The 10290-nt window shown below is 45.8% G+C and overlaps 1 pseudogene; it reads left to right on the top strand.

The window, feature by feature from the left end:
- The first annotated feature begins 4772 nt into the window (after nucleotides 1-4772).
- LOC123084639 (LEAF RUST 10 DISEASE-RESISTANCE LOCUS RECEPTOR-LIKE PROTEIN KINASE-like 2.5) lies at nucleotides 4773-10088 on the top strand (annotated as a pseudogene).
- The last annotated feature ends 202 nt before the right edge of the window (nucleotides 10089-10290 follow it).

Here is a 10290-nt window from a genome sequence, read left to right as displayed (position 1 = left end):
AAATAAAACACTAAAAAGGGCCAAAATAAAAAGTGCTTGTATGCACCCACTGTCAAGGGAAATGATAGAAACCACACCTATGTGATGCTAAGATAAAAACCGTCGATAACCACCGACAACCCTCTCCCAATTAAGTTGCGGGCGCTTCATACCTCTTGCAGTTGCGCCTGAGTATGATGAGTTGCAGTTGTACGACTGAGTATGATGAGTACGGGCGTTTTCTCAAGAGGTCCCAGTTGCATGTGCCCGGGTTTTGTCAACTCTTGTCAACAAACACCCCCCCTAGTTGCGAGTCGATGGGCAACTTACAACTGAAGACCCTCAACAAAAAAACACACACACACACCCCCTAGTTGCAAGTTGCCCATCGACTCGCAACTGGGGGTCCTCAACAAACACACACACCCCTAGTTGCGAGTCGATGCTTGACATGCAACTAGGGATCCCTTGAGAAACACACACACACACACACACACACACACACACACACACCTCTAGTGCAAGTCGGTTATCGACAAGCAATTGGGGATCCTCAACACACACACATCCCCTAGTTGTGAATTGATGGTCAACTTGCGACTGAGGGTCCTCAACAAACACACACACACCCTAGTTGTGAGTCGATGATTGACATGCAACTGGAACCCCTTGAGAAAAAGACACGCACACACACAAAACACACACACACACAAGCACACACACATACCCCCTAGTTGTGAGTTGATGGTCAACTTGCAACTGGGGGTTCTCAACAAACACACACCTGCTAGTTGCGAGTTTGATGGTCAACATGCAACTGAGGACCCTTGACAAAAAGACACACACACACACACCTCTAATTGTGAGTCGGTTATCAACATGCAACTAGTGACCCTCTACAAACACACACACACACAAACGCACACACACACACACATCCTTAGTTGCGAGTCGATGAGCGGGGTGCAACTGGGGGCCACAACAAAACACACACCCTCTACAAACACACACACACACACACATCCTTAGTTGCGACTTGATGAGCGGGTTGCAACTGGGGGCCACAACAAAAGACACACACACACACAAGACCCCTAGTTGTGAGTTGATGGTCAACTTGCAACTAGGGGACACGAATAAAACACACACACACACACACACACACACAGAGAGAGAGAGAGAGAGAGAGCACCCCCTAATTGCGAGTCGATGGAGAACCTGCAACTGGGGGTCCTCAATAGACACATAGCCCCTTAGTTGCGAGTTGATGGTCAACTTGCAACTGAGGGCCACGAATAAACACACACACACACACACACACACACACACACACACACACACATAGTTGCGAGTCGATGGGCAACTTGCAATTGGGGATTCTCAACAAACACACATCCCCTAGTTGCGAGTCGATGCTTGACATGCAACTAGGGACCCCTTGAAAAATACACAAACACCCACACAACACTCCTAGTTGCAAGTCGGCTATCGACATGCAATTCCGGACCCTCGACACACACACACACACACACACACACACACACACACAACACAACACACATCCCCGTAGTTGCGAGTTGATGGTCAATTTGCAACTGGGGGCCATGAATAAAACACACACACACACACACACACACACGTACCCCCTAGTTGCGAGTCGATGGTCAACTTGAAACTGAGGGTTCTCAACAAATACACACACACACCCTTAGTTGCAAGTCGATGGGTGACATTCAACTGGGGACACTTTGATAAAAATAACACACACACACCCTAGTTGCGAGTCGATTATTGACATGCAACTTGGGACCCTAGTTGCGAGTCGATGCTTGACATGCAACTAGGGACCCCTTGACAAATAGACAAACACACACAACACTCCTAGTTGCAAGTCGGTTATCGACATGCAATTGGGGACCTTCGACACACAAACACAACACACATCCCCGTAGTTGCGAGTTGATGGTCAACTTGCAACTGAGGGCCACGAATAAAACACACACACACACACACACACACACACACACACACACACACACACACACACACACACACACGTACCCCGCTAGTTGCGAGTCGATGGTCAACTTGCAACTGGGGGTTCTCAACAAATACACACACACACACCTCCCTAGTTGTGAGTCGATGGTTGACATTCAACTGCGGACACTTTGATAAAAATAACACACACACACACACACACATCCTAGTTGCGAGTCGATTATCGACATGCAACTTGGGACCCTAGTTGCAAGTCGATGCTTGACATGCAACTAAGGACCCCTTGACAAATAGACACACGCACGTCACTCCTAGTTGCAAGTCGGTTATCAACATACAATTGGGGACTCTTCACACACACACACACACACACACACACACACACACACACACACACATCCCCGTAGTTGCGAGTTGATGGTCAACTTGCAACTGGGGCCACGAATAAAACACACAGACACACACGTACCCCCTAGTTGCGAGTCGATGGTCAACTTGCAACTGGGGGTCAGGAATAAAACACACACACACACACACACACACACACACAGACACGCACGCACACATCCCTTAGTTGCGAGTTGATGGGCAACTTGTAACTAGGGGTCCTCAACACAGACACCCCCTAGTTACAAGTTGGTGGTTGAGATGCAACTGGGGGCCCCTTGACAAAAAGACACACGCACGCACGCACTTCTAGTTGCGAGTCGATTATTGACATGCAACTAGGGACCCACGACAAAACAAACAAACACACACACACACACACACACATACACACACACACACACACACACACAAACACACACGTAGCCCCCTAGTTGCGAGTCAATGGTCAACTTGCAACTAGGGGTTCTCAACAAATACACACACATACACCCCTAGTTGCGAGTCGATGCTTGACATTCAACTGGGGACACTTTGATAAAAATAACACACACACACCCCAGTTGCGAGTCGATTATCGACATGCAACTTGGCACCCTAATTGCGAGTCGATGCTTGACATGCAACAAGGGATCCCTTGACAAATAGACAAACACACACAACACTCCTAGTTGCAAGTCGGTTATTGACATGCAATTGGGGACCCTCGACACACACACAAACACACAACACACATCCCCGTAGTTGCGAGTTGATGGTCAACATGCAACTGGGGGCCACGAATAGGACCCAATAAGAGTACGGGCACACAACTAGGGGGTACGGGTGCAACTACAATCAACCCCCACCCCCCCTAAAAAACAACCCACGCCCGTACTCTTGAGTTGTAGTTGCACTCGGGCTGGGTCGGTTTCAAATACAACAAAAAAAATTGAAAAAGACTTCGCCGGCGCTGACACCCTCCCTCCGACCCCCGGTTGCAGTAGGTCTTGCTGTTGCACTATGGTGCTCTGAGTTGCGCTTGCGCCCGGGTTGGGGCGGTTGCAACTATAACAAAATAAACAAAAAAATTGAAAAGAAAGACTTCGCCGGCATACACACAACCTTTAAAACAATAAAAAAATTGAAAAAAAAAACTAAAAAATCTATATCTCCAAATAGAAAGGAAGAAATAAAAGTACAAACAACGAAACTATAACTGAAACTAGTTGGACAGTAGAAAGGTTGTGTGTGTATTATGTTTCTTGCAAATTGTGCATAGTTTGGTTGTGTGTGCAGTTACACGCGAACGACAGAATATATGAGTAAAAGTTTTAAAAACAAAGAAAGAAAATGAAATGATTAAAAAGTTGGGCCCTTTCATCTCACTACTCTTTCCCACTTTCCATACAAAAGAAGAAATAGAAATCATAAAAAGGAAAAAACATTGTATTGAGAAAAAACAACCTGAACACAGCTGTAGTTGCAGTCAGACTACAATGTTTGCAATTGCAACTCTAGTGATGGACATGCAACTAGCCCAACAAACCTCCTTCCGACCCCAGTTTCAATCGGATTACAACACATACAGTTGCATGTCTAGTACTCCCTTCGCTCGGAATTACTTGTCGCAGAAATGGATGTATCTAGACGTATTTTAGTTCTAGATACATTCATTTCCGAGACAAGTAATTCCGAACGGAGGGAGTAGTAGACATGCAACTGCAACTGGTAAAACAACTATTAATAATTATACTAAAAAATCTACTTTTAAAAAAAATCTACAACAATTATTTTACATAAAATGAAGTACTAAAAATTGTATACGTTCAAACAATGGAAAAGGATCTCTTAGGAAAAAGAAACAACCGCTGCTGAAGACAAGAAAGAGAGGGATACAAATGCGACAATGATGCTTGGTGGCATCGGACAGAGAAACAAGCTTAGCTTCTGAATATCAAAAGAAAAAAGGCCACCTTAAAAGGCTGCTTCAGCGCTCCCTACATGGGCCACCGGCCTGCACTGCTCGTACGACGACACGAACAGCCGGTTCGCTCATCTCGCACGAATAACTGCGCTTTTAATCCAACGGCTGACAACGTGAATGAGACCAAAATAAATCTCAGCTAGCTGAGTTTTAGCAATCCCGATTTTTGAATTATATACAAGATGCAACGTCGTTGTTGAAAGATACTCCTAGATGAGGTAGGTACCTAGTATTTGATCGAAAAAAACGGCCTACCTCGTAATGGTTTGTCAAGGTCGACGGCCGGCCGGTTGCATGCTGTAACAAGGAGACAACAACATAACAAAAGCAAACAAACAAAAAAAAAAGTTTAATAAACCAGCAGAAAGAGCTAGCTAGGGATGCACTTCTTCTTATGGAGGAGCATTACATTCACAGCTAGGGATCCATCTGTTTAATCATGCATATGCCATGGAGCGCCTCGACGATTCAAGCTCTCCTGCTCCTCCTCCTCCTCGCGCTGATTCCGCTCGCCGCAGCACAGCCGTGGCCGTTCTGCGACAGCGGCAGCGGCAGCGGCAGAGGCCAAACCAACTACTCGGCTGGCAGCACATACGAGACCAACCTGCTAAACCTCCTCACCACCCTCCGCCAGAACGCCTCCTCCTCGCCGTCCCTATTCGCCTCGGGCGCCCACGGCGCCGCGCCGGACACTGCCTGGGCCCTGGTTCTCTGCCGCGGCGACGTCAGCGCCTCCGACTGTTACGACTGCGTCACCTCCGCCCGTCGGGTGGCGGGAACAGCCTGCAACAACAGCAGGGACGTGTCCCTCTGGTACGACCAGTGCTACGTCCGCCTAACCAAGTAACCAACCACGACTTCCGCAACTCCGGCGAGGTACGTCTCGGCGACGGTATGGTCATAACCAGCAACGACGACGGCGGATACGACCAGGCGGTCACCAGCCTTCTCACCGCGACGGTGCAGTGTGCGGTGGACAACTCGAGGCTGTTCGTGACAGGGCGGCTAGGGCCTGAACCAGGGTTCCGCAATATCTACTCGGCGGCGCAGTGCGCGGCCGACATGTCGCCGCCGCGGTGCCGAAACTGCCTACAAAGCATCCTGGACAGGAGGTCGACCCCGCACGGGAAAAGGGAGCTGCTCGTCAACTTCGATGGTCTGCTCTGCAGTTTGAAGTTCGAATTGTACCCCTTCTACAAGGGTAGCGCCATGGTCATGTTGCCAACCAAGGCAGCAGCCGCGCCGGCGCCGGCGCCCACAGCTGTGCCGGACACTACCAGAGGTCAGTTTTGAGTACCAAGTACCAACACCCAACAAGAGTACACTACAATACTACCCGTCCAATACTCCTGTTAACTGTCCAACACCCAACAAGAGTACCATGCAAAAAAACACAGTACTACCCAACTTTTGGCCCGTCGCACGCGCACTGTCCGATTCGCCAAGCGCCAACCATTGGATTCCATCGTCTCGGATCTGATTCGTAGTCAACAGCAAATATCCACCTCATCCTCCACATCCTGCACGGGAATGCATTCGCGGGCAATGACCGGACACTCCTCAAATTAACACAACTACATCCGAACATCTTATACTAAATTTTCATATCCATACAAAAGCATAAAAACTAAATAACCTACGTACTACATAGAGATCTAGCTACTCCTCATCGAAGATGTCGACGATCTCTGTGCCCGGCTCCAGCAGCTGCAGCTCCCGAGCCATCGGCTGCTCCGCTCCGGCCTCCTCTGTCTCTATCTCCGCGTCGAGTTTGGCGAAGAGCGTGTCAGACGCCGCCTGCTCCTGCCATCTCGTGTGGGTGTGGCGACGGTGTGAGCCGGGCCAAGTGAGAGGAGCCTAAGGAAGATGTTGTCTTCGTCGGGACCGTGGTATGCGCCCGGTCGACGTGAGAGTTCGTCTAGGTTGTGTTTCGTGTGTGCGTGTGCACCTTCATGTATGTGTTCGAGTCTTTCTGAGAAATAAAGCCAAGATACAGGTGTTGGTGCGCCACAGCGTTCGTCGCGGGGAAAAGTCATGGTGTCTCCTTCGTCTACCTCTGGCCGACGTCTGTGTCGCCGGGAGGCATCTCGGCGTTCGTAACAGTTCTGTCATGTGCAACTAGTTGGGCCCGTAACAGTTGCGGACGTGTTAATGCACATGACGTGTGTCAAGTGCTCTTGCAACTAGTTGGTGAAATCACTAGTTAAGGAGTACTCATTGCAAAGATCATTCCAATCCCCAGGCTGCGACAAGTGGTGCGCTGCATGTGCGCCACTTGTCGCAACCTGAGAGTTTCCTTTTTTTTCGTAAATCCGTTTATTCAAAACATTTTATCTCTTAAACCGTGCGTCCAAATCTCGAACCAGTTTCACCGTTGGATTCCTCGCATCGAGATCTTCAAAACTAGATCCCATGTTGATAGATTTTGACGAATTTTTTTTCACAAAAAAACCGGACGAAAAAACCGAACCAAGAGCACGGGTTTTTTCCTTTCCGAAAGAGGCACGCCCGTGCCTCTGTCGAAATCACAACCGTGCCTCTCACGGAAGCAAAACCGTGACTGTCATGAAAAAAGAAAGAAAACACGTTTTTTTTCGTTTCCGAGGAGGCACGGCCGTGACTCTCGCAAAAGCACAACCGTGCCTCTCACGGAAGCAAACCCATGCCTCTCGCGAAAGAAAAAAAAAACAGAAAACGTGTTATTTTTTCGTTTCCGAGAGGCACGGCCGTGATTCTCGCGAAAGCCCAACCGTGCCTCTCGCAGAAGCAAAACCGTGCCTCTCGCGAAAGGAAAAAAACAGAAAACATGTTTCTTTTTTCCGTTTCCAAGAGGCACGGCCGTGCCTCTCACGAAAACACAACCGTGCCTCTCGCGGAAACAAAACCGTGACTCTCGCGAAAGGGAAAAAAAAAGAAAACGCGTTTTTTTGCGCAATTTTTTTGTCGAAAAGCTAGGGAAGACCGGTGGAAAACCAAAACATCGAAAAAACCAAAAAAACCGTTTAAAAGCCGAAAACGCGTGCGGAAAATAAAAAAAAAACAAAATCCGAAGGGAGCGCCCAGAGCGCGACACGTGGTGAACCGCTGAGAGCGCGCCAAGTGACGCTGATCGTTGCGAGGCTTCCGAAGTTGCAATTGCACGTGAGGTATATCTCCCGCAGTTGCGCGGGGCGACGCCCATGGAAGTAGTAACAGAGGCTTTTTTTAAAACAAAATTGAGATTGGCATTATTTTTTTTGAAACGAGACAAAATATTTGCATTTTTATTGATTAAAGAGAAGAGAATTGTTCGGTTAATTGTTGGAAAACCAAACTAAAATCGATACAACACAACCCACATTGACATGGGGACCACCGACCAACCTAGCCATCGACATGGGACACAAAACTGCAAAGAAGAAAGACGTCCGCCGAGGGTCGCGGCACCAGTTGTATGTGTCATATACAGGTGCATGTGAATGCCCACTGTGCAGCCGGTTAGATGTGTCATATTTGGGCAAACGTGTTGCTGCGCTTGCGATTGCACATGAAACGCGTCACGTGGAGTTGCGTGAGGATGGCGCCCGTGCAAGCAGTAACAGGAAAGAGGCAAAACAACGGAAAACTGAAAAAAGATGAATTCTGCATGAATCTCCGTGTGTCATATCCAAGAGTTACAAGGTTGATTGAGCAATAGCAAACCCGTTTCGTAAAATAAGTTATGTAGAATTTCTACCTCTTGCCTTATGCATGTTGGACACATAATTTCATCCCAAGACTCGCATAGTTTTCGCTCTGTACAATTCTTCATATTTTATATTTATTCAACATGCATTCACCAAATCTATATTTTATAAAAACGATTTTGTTGGGGTATATGCATCAATACGTGGATAGGCTACCTTATGTCCCTCCACATATTGGCGGTTTTACTAAATCAGACGGATCAACAGAACATTTTTTTCTCACTTAGATGATTGGTATCACCTGCCGCTGGTGTCGAGTCCCCAGCTTCAGACAAGCTGGAGTATAGTTGAAGACTTGGAATACATTAAATTGACTAGTAAGATATGGATTCCTCAAAAAAGAGAAGTCAGTGATGTGACAGATGTTTTTTTAAACCTGTACTCAATCAAAACAAAGTCACACATGTAGTCCATGTTCCATTGTTCTTCAATATCCTGCAATGTACTTATTTCTTCGGTACATTTCATTGGCAAAATATTGAAGATTCATATACGACACACATCTCTTTCTTTTGGGAAAACAACTAATGTGGTAGTATTGGGCGACATTGTTTTTACTTATAATGTCATGTTATATTCCAGGTAGCAAGAGGACCTTCAAGAAGATTATGCTAATCGGTATGCTAAAACTTTTGCCATCTTTCCATATGTAATGATTTTAAATATCAGTAGTCCACTAATAGTTTTTCTTCTACGGAAAAATAGCAAATTTAAAATTTATCAAGCCTATAATCATTAAAATTTTATTCTAAAATTAAAATTTGAAACGAGCAACTCTCAGTTTCACATAATACTAGACTAATCAATTTATATAATTTAGCTTGTTGATACTTGTGCCGCCATGCACTCTTGCACAAAAATAAATTTATATAATTTAAACTGTCGATGGTCTTCAAAATAATAATTACTGTACTATAGCCTCTTTTTTACAAAATGGAGTAACATATGCTTTCATCTCAGCATTGGCATCAGCAGCTGCAACCTTGCTCTTTCCGTGTATTTATGTGCTAATAAGGCATAGAAAGGGGCAAAGACTATGGCTTCTCCTTTGCAAGAAGACTAGCAGCAAGAATGAAAATAATTACGAGGCCATGATAGCATCGTATGGATCCCTAGCTCCAAAAAGATACATCTACTCAGAGATAATGAAGGTAACATCTTCTCGCAACTATGAGCTTGGAAAAGGTGGTTATGGTGTGGTTTTCAAAGGAAGACTACATGATGGCCGTCTTGTTGCCGTGAAATTCTTGCATGACTGCAAAGGAAACGGAAGCGAGTTTGTGAATGAGGTTATGAGCATTGGCAGGACCTCTCATGTTAATGTTGTTAGCTTATTTGGGTTTTGTTTGGAGGGTTCAAAACGAGCTCTTATATATGAGTACATGTCCAATGATTCCTTGGATAAGTACATTTACTCAGAGAATCCCAAAGAAATTTTAGGATGGGAGAAGCTTTGTGGTATAGCAATTGGGATTGCTCGTGGCCTCGAATACTTGCACCATAGTTGTAATACACGCATCGTCCATTTCAATATCAAGCCTCAAAATATCCTGCTAGACATGGATTTTAGCCCCAAAATTGCTGATTTTGGTCTAGCTAAATTGTGTCATACGAAAGAGAGTAAAGTTTCAATTACTGGGGCTAGAGGAACAATTGGATTCATCGCTCCAGAAGTTCACTCTCGAACCTTTGGAGTGGTTTCGACAAAGTCAAATGTTTATAGTTATGGAATGATGTTGCTGGAGATGGTTGGAGGCAGGAGAAATGTAAAATCAATTGTTCAAAATTCCAGCGAAAAGTATTTCCCAGATGGGATTTATGACCACTTTGCTGAAGATGAAGCTTTACAGGCATGTGATGTAACAGGTGAAACTGCAGAGATAGCCAGAAAGGTGACCATAATTGGCATGTGGTGCATACAAGTACTACCTATGTATCGCCCCACTATAACAAGAGTTCTAGAAATGTTCGAGAGAAGATTAGATGAACTGGACATGCCACCAAAGCAAAACTTTGGTGACCTAGTGTAAGATATTTCTCTCATATTTTTGTTTCGTTGTTTTTGTGTGAAATTATCATTTAGCTCTAACTTGATCTACTCACTAATCTCCCATTCCAGTGAAAGTTCAGCTCACAATATGGATGTACAAAGTGCAAGTTCCAATAGTACCAGATCTGAGAAGATAAGCCCCGTGAGTTCAAAGATCCTACAACGGCTGCCAACTCTTTGAG

Source organism: Triticum aestivum, chromosome 4A (assembly GCF_018294505.1).
Source record: "Triticum aestivum cultivar Chinese Spring chromosome 4A, IWGSC CS RefSeq v2.1, whole genome shotgun sequence".
Taxonomy (NCBI): Eukaryota; Viridiplantae; Streptophyta; class Magnoliopsida; order Poales; family Poaceae; genus Triticum; species Triticum aestivum.
The sequence above is the reverse complement of the archived record's forward strand: the minus strand, read 5'-3'. Positions and strand labels throughout refer to the sequence as shown.